The sequence below is a fragment of the Cryptomeria japonica genome, unplaced genomic scaffold (assembly GCF_030272615.1).
Source record: "Cryptomeria japonica unplaced genomic scaffold, Sugi_1.0 HiC_scaffold_15, whole genome shotgun sequence".
Classification (NCBI taxonomy): Eukaryota; Viridiplantae; Streptophyta; class Pinopsida; order Cupressales; family Cupressaceae; genus Cryptomeria; species Cryptomeria japonica.
In genome coordinates, this window is record NW_026728837.1 from 1,927,501 (window position 1) to 1,950,000 (window position 22,500).

At 61.0% G+C, this 22,500-nt stretch overlaps 2 non-coding genes across 2 annotated transcripts; both read right to left on the bottom strand.

Moving 5' to 3' along the window:
- Positions 1–3,259: 3,259 nt before the first annotated feature.
- LOC131860501 (5S ribosomal RNA) lies at positions 3,260–3,378 on the bottom strand. The gene has a single exon (XR_009359596.1). It is a non-coding gene; the product is annotated as a 5S ribosomal RNA (ribosomal RNA).
- A 7,817-nt stretch (positions 3,379–11,195) lies between these two features.
- On the bottom strand, positions 11,196–11,314 carry LOC131860564 (5S ribosomal RNA). Its single transcript, XR_009359658.1, has one exon. It is a non-coding gene; the product is annotated as a 5S ribosomal RNA (ribosomal RNA).
- Positions 11,315–22,500: the final 11,186 nt, after the last annotated feature.

Consider the following 22,500-nt stretch of genomic DNA (forward strand, 5'->3'; position numbering starts at 1 on the left):
AATTTTAAAATCTCATTTTTTTTTGCCTTTTTCTGGAAATTAGTGAAGGCAGCGCATCAAAGGTGCGCACCTCGCTGCCCACCACGGTGCGCAACGCCGGTGGGCACCCGGGAGTGCTTCGAAGTGTGCTCCAAGGTGCTGCGTGCACGTTGTCGGAGCCCGGTTTGCCCCGGGTGCGCACCTCGCGTGCACCTTCGTCGGGGTGGGCACCTTGGCTGGGTTTGCCCCGGCTGCGCTCCGAAGCGGGGTTATTGGAGCGCCGCCTCTTTTTTTGTCGGAGCGTTTGGTGGGGTTTCTCGCATTGGCTCTTCCGAGGCCCGGTTGCCACCCTGGCGCGCACGAAGTCGGAAGTAGGGTTAATTGCCCGGGTGCGCACCTTTGCCAGGGTGGGCACCTTACCTGGGCTGCGCACCAGGGCGGGCTCAAGATGGCACGCGCGTTCCGTTTTTTTCACTATCTTTCAAAACGGAAATTTTAAAATCTCCTTTTTTTTTTGCCTTTTCTGGAAATTAGTGAAGGCAGCGCATCAAAGGTGCGCACCTCGCTGCCCACCTTGGTGTGCTCTGAGGTGCGCACCCGGGAGCGCTACGAAGTGTGCTCCAAGGTGCGGCGTGCACGTTGTCGGAGCCCGGTTTGCCCCGGGTGCGCACCTCGCCTGCACCTTGGCCGGGGTGGGCACCTTGGCTGGGTTTGCCCAGGGTGCGCTCCGAAGCGGGGTTACTGGAGCGCCCCCTCTTTTTTTGTCAGAGCGTTTGGTGGGGTTTCTCGCATTGGCTCTTCCCAGGCCCGGTTGTTGGGTGCGCTCCCACCCTGGCGCGCGCGAAGTTGGAAGTTGGGTTAATTGCCCGGGCGCGCACCTTCGCCAGGGTGGGCACCTTGGTGCGCACACCTTGGCTGGGCTGCGCACCAGGGCGGGCTCAAGATGGCACCAGCATTCCCTTTTTCTCACTATCTTTCAAAACGGAAATTTTAAAATCTCGTTTTTTTTTTGCCTTTTATGGAAATTAGTGAAGGCATCGCATCAAAGGTGCGCACCTCGCTGCCCACCTTGGTGTGCTCCGAGGTGCCCACCACGGTGCGCAACGCCGGTGCGAACCCGGGAGCGCCCCGATGTGTGCTCCAAGGTGCGGCGTGCACGAAGTCGGACCCCGGTTTGCCCCGGGTGCGCACCTCGCGTGCACCTTGGTGCGCACACCTTGGCTGGGTTGCGCGGCCTGGTGGGCACCATGGTGCGCACCAAGGAGCGCTCCGAAGTGTGCTCCAAGGTGCGGCGTGCACGAAGTCGGAGCCCGGTTTGCCCCGGGTACGCACCTCGCGTGCACCTTCGCCGGGGTGGGCACCTCGGCTGGGTTGCGCGCCCTGGTGCGCACCAAGGAGCGCTCCGAAGTGTGCTCCAAGGTGCGGCGTGCACGAAGTCGGAGCCCGGTTTGCCCCGGGTGCGCACCTTCGCCGCGGTGCGCACCATGGCGTGCACGAAGTCGGAGCCCGGTTTGCCCCGGGTGCGCACCTCGCGTGCACCTTCGGCGGGGTTGCGCGCCCTGGTGGGCACCATGGTGCGCACCAAGGAGCGCTCCGAAGTGTGCTCCAAGGTGCGGCGTGCACGAAGTCGGAGCCCGGTTTGCCCCGGGTGCGCACCTCGCGTGCACCTTCGGCGGGGTTGCGCGCCCTGGTGGGCACCATGGTGCGCACCAAGGAGCGCTCCGAAGTGTGCTCCAAGGTGCGGCGTGCACGAAGTCGGAGCCCGGTTTGCCCCGGGTGCGCACCTCGCGTGCACCTTCGCCGCGGTGGGCACCATGGCGTGCACGAAGTCGGAGCCCGGTTTGCCCCGGGTGCGCACCTCGCGTGCACCTTCGCCGGGGTGGGCACCTCGGCTGGGTTGCGCGCCCTGGTGCGCACCAAGGAGCGCTCCGAAGTGTGCTCCAAGGTGCGGCGTGCACGAAGTCGGAGCCCGGTTTGCCCCGGGTGCGCACCTCGCGTGCACCTTCGCCAGGGTGGGCACCTCGGTGCGCACACCTTCTCAATGTTTTCTTGCCTTTTCTGGAAATTGGTGAAGGCAGCGCATCAAAGGTGCGCACCTCGGTGTGCTCCGAGGTGCGAACCCGAGAGCGCTCCGAGGTGCCCACGAAGTCGAAAGTCGGGTTAATTGCATTGTTTTCCCCGGGTGCGCTCCGAGGTGCGCAACATCGGCGCGCACCAAGGAGGGCTCCGAAGTGTGCTCCAAGGTGCGCACGATGGCGTGCACCTCTGGTGCGCACGATTCGGAGCTCGGTTTGACCGGGGTGCGCACACCTTGGCTGGGTTGCGCACCTTTTGTGCGCTCCAAGGTGCGCACGAAGTCGGAGCTCGGTTTGCCCCGGGTGCGCACCTTCGCCAGGGTGCGCACCTTGATGCGCACGCCTTGGCTGGGCTGCGCACCTTGGTGGGCGCCATGGTGCGCACCTTTCGTGCGCTCCAAGCTGCGCACGAAGTCGGAGCTCGGTTTGCCCCGGGTGCGCACCTTGGTGGGCGCCATGGTGCACTCCGAGGTGCCCAAGATTGGTGCGCACCAAGGAGCGCTCCGAAGTGCGCTCCAAGGTGCGGCCGGGCCGGGCCGGGGTGCGCTGCCCGCACTACCGCGCGCGCGGGGGCGACACCGAGCGCGCACCCGAGGCGCCCCGAGCACACAGGCCACGGTGCAACCCGGGCGTTGTGCGCACACCTTGGCTGGGCTGCGCACACCTTGGCACCCGCGTTTCCTTCATTTTAAATTTTTTTTTTTTACAATCTCTCAAGTGGGAAATTCTATAATCTCAACTTTTTTTGCCTTTTCAGGAAACTTTTGAATGGAGCGCATCATTGGTGCGCTCCGAAGTGTGCTCCAAAGCTCTCTCCAGCTGCGTGCACCTGCCCCGGCCGCGCACCCGGCCCCGCCCAGCTTCGCTCACCTGTCCCGGGCGTCTGGTGCGGAACCTTAGAGTAAGAAACATCACCGTGCACCTTGGCCAACGTGCGCGACTCGACCGAGCGCGCACTGGCCGAGGTGCACACCGATTTCACCTGGGTGCGCGCGCAGCACCTCGGGCGCACCGGGGTGCGCGCACAACGCCCGGGTTGCACCGTGGCCTGTGTGCTCGGGGCGCCTCGGGTGCGCGCTCGGTGTCGCCCCCGCGCGCGCGGTAGTGCGGGCAGCGCACCCCGGCCCGGCCCGGCCCCGACGAGAACGCAAACGGGCAAAAGGTTTATTCAAATAGCATTGCGACGCCCGGCGAAAAACTAAAAAAGGGTGCAACACCGGGACTTCCCGGGAGGTCACCCATCCCAGTACTACTCCGGCCCAAGCGCGCTTAACTGCGGAGTTCTGATGGGATCCGGTGCACTAACGCTGGTATGATCGCACCCGTTATGAGCTTGTCGCAGTGTGTACTTAGCAAACCGCGACCCACGTGCGAATCCACCCCGGCCACCCACCCCCGTCGAGGTGCACACCCTCCCTCGCGAAGTGCGCCCCGTTCGCCAAGTGTGAGCCCTGCCCGGGTGCGCGCACCTTGCTAGGGCGTCGGGTGTGCACCCGGCCCGGCCTACGTGCGTGCACCTGGAGGGGGCGTCGTGTGCGTGCAGTGTCCCGTCTGCAACGCGGTGCCCACACACCACCTCGGGCGCAACGACCTGCGCTCACATGTGGGCCGAGTGCACCTTGGTGCATGTTCGGGGCGCCTCGGGTGCACGCTCGATCTTGCCCCGGTGCACCAAGGCGCTCGGTTTGCCCCGGGTGCGCACTTGGTGCAAGGTGGGCACCCAAAATAGGGATCAAGCACCAAAACACAAGTTTCGGGATGCAAAATGGGACCCAAGGACCACAAATGCGTTCCAAGACCCATGATGGGTCCACGAGAACAAAAATGTGTTCCGAGACTTAATAAACAAATATTGGGTTTTAGGAGAAGAAACATGCTCTGATGCCCAAAACGAGAATCGACCCCGAAAAGGCCACAGGCCAAAAGTGGGATGCGAGACAAAAAAAAATGGGACCCGAGGACCAAAATTGGGTTCCCAGGTCGAAGACAGGGCAACCGGACAAGAAACGACCTCTAAGGCTCGAAATGAGTCCCGACGACTAAAACTTGACAAGAAGCACCCATCAGGCACCCAACTCGACACCCATGGGATGCCGACCCACCCGGGCTTCCACCTAGCACACCTTGGCACCCACCCACCCTCGCACCCAACCTCGCACCCAACTTAGCACCTTTGAACCCACATTGGCACTCACCCTGACCCTGGCACCTTGGAACCCACATTGGCACTCACCTTGACCCTGGCACCCACCTTTGCACTCACCTTGGGACCCACCCTGGCTCCCACCTCGGCACCCACCCAGACACCCACCTTGGTTCCTTGGCACCCACCTTGGATCCTTGGCACCCACCCCGACACCCACCTTGGCACGCAACTTGGCTACTTGCCACCCACCTTGGCTCCTTGACGCCCACCCCGACAACCACCCCGTGACCTACCCTGGCTAGGGTTGGTGCACACCCACCCTGGTGCCCACCTTGGCACCCACCCTATGACCCACCTTGGCACGCACCTTAGTACCCACCCCGTTACCCACCCTAGGACCCACCCCGTGACCCACCTTGGCCAGGGTGGGTGCCTTGGTGCGCACAACTTGCCTGGGCTGCACACCAGGGCGGGCTCAAGATGGCACCCGCGTTCCGTTTTTTTCACTATCTTTCAAAACGGAAATTTTAAAATCTCATTTTTTTCTTTTTTTTGCCTTTTCTGGAAATTAGTGAAGGCAGCGCATCAAAGGTGCGCAATGCTGGTGCGAACCCGGGAGCGCTCCGATGTGTGCTCCAAGGTGCGGCGTGCACGAAGTCCGAGCCCGGTTTGCCCCGGGTGTGCACCTCGCGTGCACCTTCGCCGGGGTGAGCACCTTGGCTGGGTTGCGCGCCCTGGTGCGTACCAAGGAGCGCTCTGAAGTGTGCTCCAAGGTGCGGCGTGCACGAAGTCGGAGCCCGGTTTGCCCCGGGTGTGCACCTCGGGTGCGCACCTCGCGTGCACCTTCGCTGCGGTGGGCACCTTGGCTGGGTTGCGCGCCTTGGTGGGCACCATGCAGTGCACGAAGTCGGAGCCCGGTTTGCCCCGGGCGCGCACCTCCGCCAGGGTGGGCACCTTGGTGCGCACAACTTGCCTGGGCTGCGCATCAGGAAGGGCTCAAGATGGCACCCGCGTTCCGTTTTTTTCACTATCTTTCAGAACGGAAATTTTAAAATATCGTTTTTTTTTGCCTTTTCTGGAAATTAGTGAAGGCAGCGCATCAAAGGTGCGCAACGCTGGTGCGAACCTGGGAGCGCTCCGATGTGTGCTCCAAGGTGCGGCGTGCACGAAGTCGGAGCCCGGTTTGCCTCGGGTGCGCCCTGGTGGGCACCATGGTGCGCACCAAGGAGCGCTCCGAAGTGTGCTCCAAGGTGCGGCCTGCACGAAGTCGGAGCCCGGTTTGCCCCGGGTGTGCACCTCGGGTGGGCACCTTGGTGCGCATGCCTTGCCTGGGCTGCGCACCAGGGCGGGCTCAAGATGGCACCCGCGTTCCTTTTTTTTCACTATCTTTCAAAACGGAAATTTTAAAATCTCATTTTTTTTTGCCTTTTTCTGGAAATTAGTGAAGGCAGCGCATCAAAGGTGCGCACCTCGCTGCCCACCACGGTGCGCAACGCCGGTGGGCACCCGGGAGTGCTTCGAAGTGTGCTCCAAGGTGCTGCGTGCACGTTGTCGGAGCCCGGTTTGCCCCGGGTGCGCACCTCGCGTGCACCTTCGTCGGGGTGGGCACCTTGGCTTGGTTTGCCCCGGCTGCGCTCCGAAGCGGGGTTATTGGAGCGCCGCCTCTTTTTTTGTCGGAGCGTTTGGTGGGGTTTCTCGCATTGGCTCTTCCGAGGCCCGGTTGCCACCCTGGCGCGCACGAAGTCGGAAGTAGGGTTAATTGCCCGGGTGCGCACCTTTGCCAGGGTGGCACCTTACCTGGGCTGCGCACCAGGGCGGGCTCAAGATGGCACGCGCGTTCCGTTTTTTTCACTATCTTTCAAAACGGAAATTTTAAAATCTCCTTTTTTTTTTGCCTTTTCTGGAAATTAGTGAAGGCAGCGCATCAAAGGTGCGCACCTCGCTGCCCACCTTGGTGTGCTCTGAGGTGCGCACCCGGGAGCGCTACGAAGTGTGCTCCAAGGTGCGGCGTGCACGTTGTCGGAGCCCGGTTTGCCCCGGGTGCGCACCTCGCCTGCACCTTGGCCGGGGTGGGCACCTTGGCTGGGTTTGCCCAGGGTGCGCTCCGAAGCGGGGTTACTGGAGCGCCCCCTCTTTTTTTGTCAGAGAGTTTGGTGGGGTTTCTCGCATTGGCTCTTCCCAGGCCCGGTTGTTGGGTGCGCTCCCACCCTGGCGCGCGCGAAGTTGGAAGTTGGGTTAATTGCCCGGGCGCGCACCTTCGCCAGGGTGGGCACCTTGGTGCGCAAACCTTGGCTGGGCTGCGCACCAGGGCGGGCTCAAGATGGCACCAGCATTCCCTTTTTCTCACTATCTTTCAAAACGGAAATTTTAAAATCTCGTTTTTTTTTTGCCTTTTATGGAAATTAGTGAAGGCATCGCATCAAAGGTGCGCACCTCGCTGCCCACCTTGGTGTGCTCCGAGGTGCCCACCACGGTGCGCAACGCCGGTGCGAACCCGGGAGCGCCCCGATGTGTGCTCCAAGGTGCGGCGTGCACGAAGTCGGACCCCGGTTTGCCCCGGGTGCGCACCTCGCGTGCACCTTGGTGCGCACACCTTGGCTGGGTTGCGCGGCCTGGTGGGCACCATGGTGCGCACCAAGGAGCGCTCCGAAGTGTGCTCCAAGGTGCGGCGTGCACGAAGTCGGAGCCCGGTTTGCCCCGGGTGCGCACCTTCGCCGCGGTGGGCACCATGGCGTGCACGAAGTCGGAGCCCGGTTTGCCCCGGGTGCGCACCTCGCGTGCACCTTCGCCGGGGTGGGCACCTCGGCTGGGTTGCGCGCCCTGGTGCGCACCAAGGAGCGCTCTGAAGTGTGCTCCAAGGTGCGGCGTGCACGAAGTCGGAGCCCGGTTTGCCCCGGGTGTGCACCTCGCGTGCGCACCTCGCGTGCACCTTCGCTGCGGTGGGCACCTTGGCTGGGTTGCGCGCCTTGGTGGGCACCATGCAGTGCACGAAGTCGGAGCCCGGATTGCCCCGGGCGCGCACCTCCGCCAGGGTGGGCACCTTGGTGCGCACAACTTGCCTGGGGTGCGCACCAGGAAGGGCTCAAGATGGCACCCGCGTTCCGTTTTTTTCACTATCTTTCAGAACGGAAATTTTAAAATCTCGTTTTTTTTTGCCTTTTCTGGAAATTAGTGAAGGCAGCGCATCAAAGGTGCGCAACGCTGGTGCGAACCTGGGAGCGCTCCGATGTGTGCTCCAAGGTGCGGCGTGCACGAAGTCGGACCCCGGTTTGCCCCGGGTGCGCACCTCGCGTGCACCTTGGTGCGCACACCTTGGCTGGGTTGCGCGCCCTGGTGGGCACCATGGTGCGCACCAAGGAGCGCTCCGAAGTGTGCTCCAAGGTGCGGCGTGCACGAAGTCGGAGCCCGGTTTGCCCCGGGTGCGCACCTCGCGTGCACCTTCGCCGCGGTGGGCACCATGGCGTGCACGAAGTCGGAGCCCGGTTTGCCCCGGGTGCGCACCTCGCGTGCACCTTCGCCGGGGTGGGCACCTTGGTGTGCAGACCTTGGCTGGGTTGCGCGCCCTGGTGGGCACCATGGTGCGCACCAAGGAGCGCTCCGAAGTGTGCTCCAAGGTGCGGCCTGCACGAAGTCGGAGCCCGGTTTGCCCCGGGTGTGCACCTCGGGTGGGCACCTTGGTGCGCATGCCTTGCCTGGGCTGCGCACCAGGGCGGGCTCAAGATGGCACCCGCGTTCCTTTTTTTTCACTATCTTTCAAAACGGAAATTTTAAAATCTCATTTTTTTTTGCCTTTTTCTGGAAATTAGTGAAGGCAGCGCATCAAAGGTGCGCACCTCGCTGCCCACCACGGTGCGCAACGCCGGTGGGCACCCGGGAGTGCTTCGAAGTGTGCTCCAAGGTGCTGCGTGCACGTTGTCGGAGCCCGGTTTGCCCCGGGTGCGCACCTCGCGTGCACCTTCGTCGGGGTGGGCACCTTGGCTGGGTTTGCCCCGGCTGCGCTCCGAAGCGGGGTTATTGGAGCGCCGCCTCTTTTTTTGTCGGAGCGTTTGGTGGGGTTTCTCGCATTGGCTCTTCCGAGGCCCGGTTGCCACCCTGGCGCGCACGAAGTCGGAAGTAGGGTTAATTGCCCGGGTGCGCACCTTTGCCAGGGTGGGCACCTTACCTGGGCTGCGCACCAGGGCGGGCTCAAGATGGCACGCGCGTTCCGTTTTTTTCACTATCTTTCAAAACGGAAATTTTAAAATCTCCTTTTTTTTTTGCCTTTTCTGGAAATTAGTGAAGGCAGCGCATCAAAGGTGCGCACCTCGCTGCCCACCTTGGTGTGCTCTGAGGTGCGCACCCGGGAGCGCTACGAAGTGTGCTCCAAGGTGCGGCGTGCACGTTGTCGGAGCCCGGTTTGCCCCGGGTGCGCACCTCGCCTGCACCTTGGCCGGGGTGGGCACCTTGGCTGGGTTTGCCCAGGGTGCGCTCCGAAGCGGGGTTACTGGAGCGCCCCCTCTTTTTTTGTCAGAGCGTTTGGTGGGGTTTCTCGCATTGGCTCTTCCCAGGCCCGGTTGTTGGGTGCGCTCCCACCCTGGCGCGCGCGAAGTTGGAAGTTGGGTTAATTGCCCGGGCGCGCACCTTCGCCAGGGTGGGCACCTTGGTGCGCACACCTTGGCTGGGCTGCGCACCAGGGCGGGCTCAAGATGGCACCAGCATTCCCTTTTTCTCACTATCTTTCAAAACGGAAATTTTAAAATCTCGTTTTTTTTTTGCCTTTTATGGAAATTAGTGAAGGCATCGCATCAAAGGTGCGCACCTCGCTGCCCACCTTGGTGTGCTCCGAGGTGCCCACCACGGTGCGCAACGCCGGTGCGAACCCGGGAGCGCCCCGATGTGTGCTCCAAGGTGCGGCGTGCACGAAGTCGGACCCCGGTTTGCCCCGGGTGCGCACCTCGCGTGCACCTTGGTGCGCACACCTTGGCTGGGTTGCGCGGCCTGGTGGGCACCATGGTGCGCACCAAGGAGCGCTCCGAAGTGTGCTCCAAGGTGCGGCGTGCACGAAGTCGGAGCCCGGTTTGCCCCGGGTACGCACCTCGCGTGCACCTTCGCCGGGGTGGGCACCTCGGCTGGGTTGCGCGCCCTGGTGCGCACCAAGGAGCGCTCCGAAGTGTGCTCCAAGGTGCGGCGTGCACGAAGTCGGAGCCCGGTTTGCCCCGGGTGCGCACCTTCGCCGCGGTGCGCACCATGGCGTGCACGAAGTCGGAGCCCGGTTTGCCCCGGGTGCGCACCTCGCGTGCACCTTCGGCGGGGTTGCGCGCCCTGGTGGGCACCATGGTGCGCACCAAGGAGCGCTCCGAAGTGTGCTCCAAGGTGCGGCGTGCACGAAGTCGGAGCCCGGTTTGCCCCGGGTGCGCACCTCGCGTGCACCTTCGGCGGGGTTGCGCGCCCTGGTGGGCACCATGGTGCGCACCAAGGAGCGCTCCGAAGTGTGCTCCAAGGTGCGGCGTGCACGAAGTCGGAGCCCGGTTTGCCCCGGGTGCGCACCTCGCGTGCACCTTCGCCGCGGTGGGCACCATGGCGTGCACGAAGTCGGAGCCCGGTTTGCCCCGGGTGCGCACCTCGCGTGCACCTTCGCCGGGGTGGGCACCTCGGCTGGGTTGCGCGCCCTGGTGCGCACCAAGGAGCGCTCCGAAGTGTGCTCCAAGGTGCGGCGTGCACGAAGTCGGAGCCCGGTTTGCCCCGGGTGCGCACCTCGCGTGCACCTTCGCCAGGGTGGGCACCTCGGTGCGCACACCTTCTCAATGTTTTCTTGCCTTTTCTGGAAATTGGTGAAGGCAGCGCATCAAAGGTGCGCACCTCGGTGTGCTCCGAGGTGCGAACCCGAGAGCGCTCCGAGGTGCCCACGAAGTCGAAAGTCGGGTTAATTGCATTGTTTTCCCCGGGTGCGCTCCGAGGTGCGCAACATCGGCGCGCACCAAGGAGGGCTCCGAAGTGTGCTCCAAGGTGCGCACGATGGCGTGCACCTCTGGTGCGCACGATTCGGAGCTCGGTTTGACCGGGGTGCGCACACCTTGGCTGGGTTGCGCACCTTTTGTGCGCTCCAAGGTGCGCACGAAGTCGGAGCTCGGTTTGCCCCGGGTGCGCACCTTCGCCAGGGTGCGCACCTTGATGCGCACGCCTTGGCTGGGCTGCGCACCTTGGTGGGCGCCATGGTGCGCACCTTTCGTGCGCTCCAAGGTGCGCACGAAGTCGGAGCTCGGTTTGCCCCGGGTGCGCACCTTGGTGGGCGCCATGGTGCACTCCGAGGTGCCCAAGATTGGTGCGCACCAAGGAGCGCTGCGAAGTGCGCTCCAAGGTGCGCGCGAAGTCGAAAGTTGGGTTAATTGTCCGGTTTGCCTCGGGTGCGCACCTTGCGTGCACCTTCGCCAGGGTGGGCGCCTTGGTGCGCACACCTTGGCTGGGCTGCGCACACCTTGGCACCCGCGTTTCCTTCATTTTAAATTTTTTTTTTTTACAATCTCTCAAGTGGGAAATTCTATAATCTCAACTTTTTTTGCCTTTTCAGGAAACTTTTGAATGGAGCGCATCATTGGTGCGCTCCGAAGTGTGCTCCAAAGCTCTCTCCAGCTGCGTGCACCTGCCCCGGCCGCGCACCCGGCCCCGCCCAGCTTCGCTCACCTGTCCCGGGCGTCTGGTGCGGAACCTTAGAGTAAGAAACATCACCGTGCACCTTGGCCAACGTGCGCGACTCGACCGAGCGCGCACTGGCCGAGGTGCACACCGATTTCACCTGGGTGCGCGCGCAGCACCTCAGGCGCACCGGGGTGCGCGCACAACGCCCGGGTTGCACCGTGGCCTGTGTGCTCGGGGTGCCTCGGGTGCGCGCTCGGTGTCGCCCCCGCGCGCGCGGTAGTGCGGGCAGCGCACCCCGGCCCGGCCCGGCCCCGACGAGAACGCAAACGGGCAAAAGGTTTATTCAAATAGCATTGCGACGCCCGGCGAAAAACTAAAAAAGGGTGCAACACCGGGACTTCCCGGGAGGTCACCCATCCCAGTACTACTCCGGCCCAAGCGCGCTTAACTGCGGAGTTCTGATGGGATCCGGTGCACTAATGCTGGTATGATCGCACCCGTTATGAGCTTGTCGCAGTGTGTACTTAGCAAACCGCGACCCACGTGCGAATCCACCCCGGCCACCCACCCCCGTCGAGGTGCACACCCTCCCTCGCGAAGTGCGCCCCGTTCGCCAAGTGTGAGCCCTGCCCGGGTGCGCGCACCTTGCTAGGGCGTCGGGTGTGCACCCGGCCCGGCCTACGTGCGTGCACCTGGAGGGGGCGTCGTGTGCGTGCAGTGTCCCGTCTGCAACGCGGTGCCCACACACCACCTCGGGCGCAACGACCTGCGCTCACATGTGGGCCGAGTGCACCTTGGTGCATGTTCGGGGCGCCTCGGGTGCACGCTCGATCTTGCCCCGGTGCACCAAGGCGCTCGGTTTGCCCCGGGTGCGCACTTGGTGCAAGGTGGGCACCCAAAATAGGGATCAAGCACCAAAACACAAGTTTCGGGATGCAAAATGGGACCCAAGGACCACAAATGCGTTCCAAGACCCATGATGGGTCCACGAGAACAAAAATGTGTTCCGAGACTTAATAAACAAATATTGGGTTTTAGGAGAAGAAACATGCTCTGATGCCCAAAACGAGAATCGACCCCGAAAAGGCCACAGGCCAAAAGTGGGATGCGAGACAAAAAAAAATGGGACCCGAGGACCAAAATTGGGTTCCCAGGTCGAAGACAGGGCAACCGGACAAGAAACGACCTCTAAGGCTCGAAATGAGTCCCGACGACTAAAACTTGACAAGAAGCACCCATCAGGCACCCAACTCGACACCCATGGGATGCCGACCCACCCGGGCTTCCACCTAGCACACCTTGGCACCCACCCACCCTCGCACCCAACCTCGCACCCAACTTAGCACCTTTGAACCCACATTGGCACTCACCCTGACCCTGGCACCTTGGAACCCACATTGGCACTCACCTTGACCCTGGCACCCACCTTTGCACTCACCTTGGGACCCACCCTGGCTCCCACCTCGGCACCCACCCAGACACCCACCTTGGTTCCTTGGCACCCACCTTGGATCCTTGGCACCCACCCCGACACCCACCTTGGCACGCAACTTGGCTACTTGCCACCCACCTTGGCTCCTTGACGCCCACCCCGACAACCACCCCGTGACCTACCCTGGCTAGGGTTGGTGCACACCCACCCTGGTGCCCACCTTGGCACCCACCCTATGACCCACCTTGGCACGCACCTTAGTACCCACCCCGTTACCCACCCTAGGACCCACCCCGTGACCCACCTTGGCCAGGGTGGGTGCACCCACCCTGGTGCCCACCTTGGCACCCACCCATCCTAGCACCCAGCCTGTGACCGGGCTTGGAACCCAACCTTGCACCCGCACCCGTCTTGGCCAGTGTGGGTGCGCACCCATCCTGGCACCCACGTTGTGACACACCCTTTAACCCACGCACCCTAGCACCCACGTTGGCACCCACCTTGGAACCCAACCTAGCAACTTGGCACCCACCCCGTGACCCACCTTGGCATCCACCATAGCAGTCGCCGACTTGGCACCCACCTCGGCACCCACCTTGACACTTGTGGACCCACCTTGCCACTCACCCTAGCATCGACCCATCCTAGCACCCACCCTGGCACCTTTGCACCCTAGCACTCACCCATCCTAGCACCTAACCTGTGACCCACCTTGACACTCACCCTCGCACCCACCTTGGAACCCAACCTAGCACCCACCCACCCTGACACCAACCCTAGCACCTACCCACCCTTGCACCCACCCTGTGACCCATCTTGGCACCCACCCATCCTACCACTCAACCTATCACCCACCTTCTCACCCACCTTGGCATCCACCTTAGCACCCACCCACACTGGCACCTTGGCACCCACCTCGGGCAAGGTGGGTGCACACCCACCCTGGCACCCAATTTAGAACCCACCGAGCATGTTACCCACCTTGGCACCCACATTGCAGCCCACCCTAGTACCCACCCTATGACCCACATTGGCATCCACACCCTAGCACCCAGGCACCTCGACACCCGCCTTGACACCCACCCTAGCACTGAACCTGTGACCCACCTTGGAACTCACCCTAGAACCCACCCACCCTGTGAACCACCTTGGCATCCACCTTAGCACCCACCCACCTTGGCACCCACTCTAGCACTCACCCATCCTAACACCCAACTTGTTACCCACCTTGGCACCCGCCCTCGCGTCCACCTTGAAACCCACCCTAGCACCCACCCACGCAGGAGCCCACCTTGGCACCCAACCTAACACCCACGCATCCTGGCACCCAACTTGTGACCCACCTTGGAACCCACCCTAGTACCCACCTTTGAACCCACTATATCACCAACCCACCTTGGCACCCACCCTATGACCCTCTTTGGAATCCACCCTAGCACGCACCCACCCTGGCACCCACCATGGAGCGCACCCTAGCACCCACCCACCTCGGCACGCACCTCAACACCCACCTTGGTGTGCGCACTGCGCCAACCTCTCAAAGACCCTATGTGGTGCGCTCCAAAGTGTACACCTTTGGTGCGCTCCAAGGTGCGCACCTTTGGTGCACACCGAGGTGCACACCAAAGTGTGCACCGAGGTGAGCACCAAAGTGCACTCCAGGGTGCACACCAAGGCGTGCACCTTTGGTGCGGTCAATGCAAACGAATTCGGAAGTTGGGGTCGATGTCCTAATCGCTGCTGCAGACTACACGTATGAGAATCGGACAAATAGCTTTATATAGGGGAGGTGTTGCGTTTGATGGGTCGACTCCCCTGGTTGTGTGCACTGCACCAACTTCAAAGACCCTGTCTTGTTTAAGAAGTCAAAAGTTGGGGTGGATGTCCTAATCATTGCTGCAGTCTACGCATGTATGAGAATCAGACAAATAGCTTATATAGGGGAGGTGTTGCATTCGGTGGGTTGACTCCCCTGGTTGTGCGCACTGCGCCAACCTCAAAGACCCCGCATAGCAGAAGAAGTCGGAAGTCGGATTTTGGTGAGCACCAAGGCGTGCACCTTTGGTGCGGTCAACGCAGACGAATTCAGAAGTTGGGGTGGATGTCCTAATCGTTGTTGCAGGCTACACATGTATGAGAATCAGACAAATAGCTTATATAGGGGAGGTGTTGGGTTTGATGGGTCAACTCCCTTGGTTGTGCGCATTACGCCAACCTCAAAGACCTTGTTTTCGTTAAGAAGTCAAAAGTTGGGGTCAATGTCCTAATGGCTCCTGCAGGCTACACATGTATGAGAATCGGACAAATAGCTTATATAGGGGAGGTGTTGGGTTTGATGGGTCGACTCCCCTGGTTGTGCGCATTACGTCAACCTCAAAGACCTTGTTTTCGTTAAGAAGTCAAAAGTTGGGGTCGATGTCCTAATTGCTCCTGTAGACTACACATGTATGAGAATCAGACAAATAGCTTATATAGGGGAGGTGTTGGGTTTGATGGGTTGACTCCCCTAGTTGTTCGCATTACACCAACCTCAAAGACCTTGTTTTCGTTTAGAAGCCGAAAGTTGGGGTCGATGTCCTAATTGCTCCTGCAGGCTACGCATGTATGAGAATCAGACAAATAGCTTATATAGGGGAGGTGTTGGGTTTGATGGGTCGACTCCCCTGGTTGTGCGCATTGCGCCAACCTCAAAGACCCTGCATTGCGGATGAAGTCGAAAGTCAGAGTTTGGTGTGCTACAAGGTGTGGTCGAAGGTGCTCACCTAGGTGTGCACCTTTGGAGCACAGGAAAAGTGCCCTCCAAAAGTGCGCACCTTTGGAGTGCACAAAAGTGCCCTCCAAAAGTGCGCACCTTTGGAGCGCAGAAAAGTGCCCTCCAAAAAGTGCCCTCCAAAAGTGCGCACCTTTGGAGCGCAGAAAAGTGCCCTCCAAAAAGTGCCCTCCAAAAGTGCGCACCTTTGGAGCGCAGAAAAGTGCCCTCCAAAAAGTGCCCTCCAAAAGTGCGCACCTTTGGAGCGCAGAAAAGTGCCCTCCAAAAGTGCGCACCTTTGGAGCGCAGAAAAGTGCCCTCCAAAAAGTGCCCTCCAAAAGTGCGCACCTTTGGAGCGCAGAAAAGTGCCCTCCAAAAAGTGCCCTCCAAAAGTGCGCACCTTTGGAGCGCAGAAAAGTGCCCTCCAAAAAGTGCCCTCCAAAAGTGCGCACCTTTGGAGCGCAGAAAAGTGCCCTCCAAAAAGTGCCCTCCAAAAGTGCGCACCTTTGGAGCGCAGAAAAGTGCCCTCCAAAAAGTGCCCTCCAAAAGTGCGCACCTTTGGAGCGCAGAAAAGTGCCCTCCAAAAGTGCGCACCTTTGGAGCGCACAAAAGTGCCCTCCAAAAGTGCGCACTTTTGGTGCGCACCAAGGCGCTGGTTCGGTCGTTGCAGGCGAGTTCGGAAGTTGGGGTCGATGTCCTGAGCGGAGGTGCAAACTACACAGGTGTCGGAATCGGACAAATAGCTTATATAGGGGAGGTGTATGCTTCGATGGGTCGACTCCCCAGGTTGAGCGCACCGCGCCAACCTCAAAGACCCTACGGTATGGATGAAGTCGGAAGTTGGGTCCGATGACCAATTCGATTAGTAGGTATGCTCATGAGGTCGGAATTTGGGTCCGATGACCTGCCATGTGCAGGAAGGCGAATGTTGACACTGTGCGTTGCAAGGTGCACACCAAGGCGCTGGTGCGGTCTTTTTAGTCGAGTTCGGAAGTTGGGGTCGATGTCCTGATCGGAGGTGCAAGCTACACAGGTGTGGGAATCGGACAAATAGCTTATATAGGGGAGGTGTATGCTTCGTTGGGTCGACTCCCCGGGTTGAGCGCACCGCGCCAACCTCAAAGACCCTACGGTATGGATGAAGTCGGAAGTTGGGTCCGATGACCGATTCGATATGTAGGCATACTCGCGAGGTCGGAATTTGGGTCCGATGACCTGCCACGTGCAGGAAGGCGAATGTTGGCACTGTGCGTTGCAAGGTGCGCACCAAGGCGCTGGTTCGGTCGTTGGAGGCGAGTTCGGAAGTTGGGGTCGATGTCTTGATCGGAGGTGCAAACTACACAGGTGTGGGAATCGGACAAATAGCTTATATAGGGGAGGTGTATGCTTCGTTGGGTCGACTCCCCGGGTTGAGCGCACCGCGCCAACCTCAAAGACCCTACGGTATGGATGAAGTCGGAAGTTGGGTCCGATGACCGATTCGATATGTAGGCATACTCGCGAGGTCGGAATTTGGGTCCGATGACCTGCCATGTGCAGGAAGGCGAATGTTGGGACTGTGCGTCGCAAGGTGCGCACCAAGGCGCTGGTGCCGTCGTTGCAGTCGAGTTCGGAAGTTGGGGTCGATGTCCTGGTCAGAGGTGCAAACTACACAGGTGTGGGAATCGGACAAATAGCTTATATAGGGGAGGTGTATGCTTCGATGGGTCGACTCCCTGGGTTGAGCGCACCGCGCCAACCTCAAAGACCCTACAGTATGGATGAAGTCGGAAGTTGGGTCCGATGACCGATTCGATACGTAGGCATATTGGCGAGGTCTGAATTTGTGTCCGATGACCTGCCATGCGCAGGAAGGCGGAATTTGGGTCCGATGACCGAGTTGATGGCGTGCCATGCGCAGAAAGGCGGAATTTGGGTCCGATGACCGAGTTGATGTTGATGGCCCGCCATGCACAGGAAGGCGGAATTTGGGTCCGATGACCGATTTGAAGGCGTGCCATACGCAAAAAGGCGGAGTTTGGGTCCGATGACCGAGTTGATATTGATGGCCCGCCATGCGCAGGAAGGCGGAATTTGGGTCCGATGACCTGACATACGCATGGAGTCCGACTCGGGGGCCGATGTTCGATTCGATGACTTGCATTGTGGGTAAAGTCGGAAGTTGTGGTCTTTGACCCGATTCGATGACCAGACTTCGGCTGCTTGAGAATCGGACAAATAACTTATATAGGGGAGGTAGTGTTCTCGAGCATCCTCCCCCCGTGCCCGTTTATGTCGATTGATGCTGGTGCTCGACTGGTTGGAGCGCTCGGATGCAAAAATCTTGCACCAGGATTTATCGATTGTGATGGACACGGCAAGTCTCCTGATTGCTATGCAGGAGCTCATCGTGAATCTCTATGCGGCCTTGGTATGGACTCGACCTGCGGAATGGTTCGGCAATGGTAGTCGCTCCAACACGTCCTTGCAATGGCCACAGAGGTGATTCGACTAGAGCTCCAGTCTAGCTTTTGGGTTGCTTGGCGGACTGGTATAGCCGCGATCGAGTTCCGGCCATGAACGTTTTAGATAGCTCTTGGGCTTTCTGGGACGGAAGTCGGAAGTTTGGGCTGTTGTCCGATTTGATGACCATTCTTCGGATGTGTGAGAATCGGACAAATAACTTATATAGGGGACTGTGTTGTCTCACGCAGCCCCCTCCGTGCCCCTCTATCTCGACCGATGTTGGTGCTTGAAAGGGTTGGGATCGCTCGGATTTATAAACGTGCACCACCATTTGTCGAGTGTGAGGGACGCGGCAGGTCTCCTAAATGCTATGCGGGCGCTCTCTGAGAATCTCTATCCGGCCTCGACACAGACTAGTCTTGCTGAATGGTTTGGCACTGGTAGTCGATCCAACACGTCGTTGTTGTGGCCGCCTAGGCGATTCGATTCGAGCCCCCGTCTAGCTTTTGGGTTGCTTGGCGGATTTTGCCCTATCCGCAAGTGAGCTCGGTCCCTAAACGTTCGAGAAACCCGATTGCTATGCGCCGACTCTCTTTCTTGCGAGCCTCCATCTAGCTTTTGGGTCTCTACGGAACGGAAGTCGGAATCTGGGACCGTTGTTTGATTCGACGAGGCAGACTACGGTTGTGCGAGAATCGGACAAATAACTTATATAGGGGAGGTGTTGACTGGAGCATTCTCCCCCGTGCCCCTCTAACTCGACCAATGCTGGCGCTCGAACGGTGGTAGCGCTCGGATTTTCATTGAGCGCCAGCATTGGTCGATTTAGAGGGGCATGCGAGATTCCCGAATGCTATGCGAGGGCTCTAACGGAAATGTCTATTGGTTTCGGTATGGATGCAATTGCGAGTGGTTCGGCAAAGGTAGTCGTTCCGATGCGTCCATGTCGTGGCCAAATCGATAATTCGATTTGAGCCCTCGTATAGCATTTGGGTCTCTCGATGTGATTCCGCATTCCAGTCCCTTTGGGCACTGCTTGAGCCGCATCCCAGGGGGTTCCCTTCCCAATAATCTGCCTCGCAACCCGATTGCTATGCGGTGAGGCTCCTCGGCCGCCTCGGAACTATCTGTGTATCAGACGCATCGCGGGATAAGGGGTTGGCAACGGTAGTCGCCCCAAGCGCGTCCGATGCTTGGACCATTCCGAGGCGGCCCTGAAGCCTCTTCCGTCTAGCCGTTGGGTCCTTCTCGCCGCATCCCTCGCCTCGCACCCCGATTGCTATGCGGTGAGGCTCCTCGGCCGCCTCGGAACTATCTGTGTATCGGACGCGTCGCGGGATAAGGGGTTGTCACTGGTAGTCGCCCCAAGCGCGTCCGATGCTTGGACCATTCCGAGGCGGCCCTGAAGCCTCTTCCGTCTAGCCGTTGGGTCCTTCTCGCCGCATCCCTCGCCTCGCACCCCGATTGCTATGCGGTGAGGCTCCTCGACCGCCTCGGAACTATCTGTGTATCGGACGCGTCGCGGGATAAGGGGTTGTCATTGGTAGTCGCCCCAAGCGCGTCCGATGCTTGGACCATTCCGAGGCGGCCCTGAAGCCTCTTCCGTCTAGCCGTTGGGTCCTTCTCGCCGCATCCCTCGCCTCGCACCCCGATTGCTATGCGGTGAGGCTCCTCGGCCGCCTCGGAACTATCTGTGTATCGGACGCGTCGCGGGATAAGGGGTTGTCACTGGTAGTCGCCCCAAGCGCGTCCGATGCTTGGACCATTCCGAGGCGGCCCTGAAGCCTCTTCCGTCTAGCCGTTGGGTCCTTCTCGCCGCATCCCTCGCCTCGCACCCCGATTGCTATGCGGTGAGGCTCCTCGGCCGCCTCGGAACTATCTGTGTATCGGACGCGTCGCGGGATAAGGGGTTGTCACTGGTAGTCGCCCCAAGCGCGTTCGATGCTTGGACCATTCCGAGGCGGCCCTGAAGCCTCTTCCGTCTAGCCGTTGGGTCCTTCTCGCCGCATCCCTCGCCTCGCACCCCGATTGCTATGCGGTGAGGCTCCTCGGCCGCCTTGGAACTATCTGTGTATCGGACGCGTCGCGGGATAAGGGGTTGTCACTGGTAGTCGCCCCAAGCGCGTCCGATGCTTAGACCATTCCGAGGCGGACCCGAAGCCTCTTCCGTCTAGCCGTTGGGTCCTTCTCGCCGCATCCTTCGCCTCGCACCCCGATTGCTATGCGGTGAGGCTCCTCGGCCGCCTCGGAACTATCTGTGTATCGGACGCGTCGCGGGATAAGGGGTTGTCACTGGTAGTCGCCCCAAGCGCGTCCGATGCTTGGACCATTCCGAGGCGGACCCGAAGCCTCTTCCGTCTAGCCGTTGGGTCCTTCTCGCCGCATCCCTCGCCTCGCACCCCGATTGCTATGCGGTGAGGCTCCTCGGCCGCCTTGGAACTATCTGTGTATCGGACGCGTCGCGGGATAAGGGGTTGTCACTGGTAGTCGCCCCAAGCGCGTCCGATGCTTGGACCATTCCGAGGCGGACCCGAAGCCTCTTCCGTCTAGCCGTTGGGTCCTTCTCGCCGCATCCCTCGCCTCGCACCCCGATTGCTATGCGGTGAGGCTCCTCGGCCGCCTTGGAACTATCTGTGTATCGGACGCGTCGCGGGATAAGGGGTTGTCACTGGTAGTCGCCCCAAGCGCGTCCGATGCTTGGACCATTCCGAGGCGGACCCGAAGCCTCTTCCGTCTAGCCGTTGGGTCCTTCTCGCCGCATCCCTCGCCTCGCACCCCGATTGCTATGCGGTGAGGCTCCTCGGCCGCCTTGGAACTATCTGTGTATCGGACGCGTCGCGGGATAAGGGGTTGTCACTGGTAGTCGCCCCAAGCGCGTCCGATGCTTGGACCATTCCGAGGCGGCCCCGAAGCCTCTTCCGTGTAGCCGTTGGGTCCTTCTCGCCGCATCCCTCGCCTCGCACCCCGATTGCTATGCGGTGAGGCTCCTCGGCCGCCTTGGAACTATCTGTGTATCGGACGCGTCGCGGGATAAGGGGTTGTCACTGGTAGTCGCCCCAAGCGCGTCCGATGCTTGGACCATTCCGAGGCGGCCCCGAAGCCTCTTCCGTGTAGCCGTTGGGTCCTTCTCGCCGCATCCCTCGCCTCGCACCCCGATTGCTATGCGGTGAGGCTCCTCGGCCGCCTTGGAACTATCTGTGTATCGGACGCGTCGCGGGATAAGGGGTTGTCACTGGTAGTCGCCCCAAGCGCGTCCGATGCTTGGACCATTCCGAGGCGGACCTGAAGCCTCTTCCCTCTAGCCGTTGGGGCTTTCTCGCCGCATCCCTCGCCTCGCACCCTGATTGCTATGCTGTGAGGCTCCTCGGCCGCCTTGGAACTATCTGTGTATCGGACGCATCGCGGGATAAGGGGTTGGCAGTGGTAGTCGCCCCAAGCGCATCCGATGCTTGGACCATTCCGAGGCGGCCCTGCAGCCTCTTCCGTCTAGCCGTTGGGGCCATCTCGCCGCATCCCCCACCTCGCACCACGATTGCTATGCGGTGAGGCTCCTTGGCCGCCTCGGAACTATCTGTGTATCGGACGCATCGCGGGATAAGGGGTTGTCACTGGTAGTCGCCCCAAGCGCGTCCGATGCTTGGACTATTCCGAGGCGGCCCTGCAGCCTCTTCCGTCTAGCCGTTGGGGCCATCTCGCTGCATCCCCCACCTCCTCGGCCGCCTCGGAACTATCTGTGTATCGAACGCATCGCGGGATAAGGGGTTGGCAGTGGTAGTCGCCCCAAGCGCGTCCGATGCTTGGACTATTCCGAGGCAGCCCTGCAGCCTCTTCCGTCTAGCCTTTGGGGCCATCTCGCCGCATCCCTCGCCTCGCACCCCGATTGCTATGCGGTGAGGCTCCTCGGCCGCCTGGGAACTATCTTCGTATCGGACGCATCGCGGGATAAGGGGTTGTCACTGGTAGTCGCCCCAAGCGCGTCCGATGCTTGGACTATTCCGAGGCGGCCCTGTGGCCTCTTCCGTCTAGCCGTTGGGGCCATCTCGCCGCATCCCCCACCTCGCACCCCGATTGCTATGCGGTGAGGCTCTTCGGCCGCCTTGGAACTATCTTCGTATCGGACGCATTGCGGGATAAGGGGTTGTCACTGGTAGTGGCCCCAAGCGCGTCCGATGCTTGGACTATTCCGAGGCGGCCCTGCAGCCTCTTCCGTCTAGCCGTTGGGGCCATCTCGCCGCATCCCCCACCTCGCACCCCGATTGCTATGCGGTGAGGCTCCTCGGCCGCCTTGGAACTATCTTCGTATCGGACGCATCGCGGGATAAGGGGTTGTCACTGGTAGTCGCCCCAAGCGCGTCCGATGCTTGGACTATTCCGACGCGGCCCTGTGGCCTCTTCCGTCTAGCCGTTGGGGCCATCTCGCCGCATCCCCCACCTCGCACCCCGATTGCTATGCGGTGAGGCTCCTCGGCCGCCTTGGAACCATCTTCGTATCGGACGCATCGCGGGATAGGGGGCTGTCACTGGTAGTCGCCCCAAGCGTGTCCGATGCTTGGACCATTCCTAGGCGGCCCTGAAGCCTCTTCCGTCTAGCCGTTGGGGCCTTCCCGCCCCATCCCTCGCCTCGCACCCCCGATTGCTATGCGGTGAGGCTCCTCGGCCGCCTTGGAACCATCTGTGTATCGGACGCATCGCGGGATAAGGGGTTGGCACTGGCAGTCGCCCCAAGCGCGTCCGATGCTTGGACCATTCCGAGGTGGCCCTGAAGCCTCTTCCGTCTAGCCGTTGGGGCCTTCCCGCCCCATCCCTCGCCTCGCACCCCGATTGATATGCGGTGAGGCTCCTCGGCCGCCTTGGAACTATCTGTGTATCGGACGCATCGCGGGATAAGGGGTTGGCACTGGTAGTCGTCCCAATCGCATCCGATGCTTGGACCATTCCGAGGCGGCCCTGCAGCCTCTTCCGTTTAGCCGTCGGGGCCTTCCCGCCGCATCCCTCGCCTCGCATCCCGATTCCTATGCGGTGAGTCTTCTCGGCCGCCGCGGAACTATACCTGTTATTG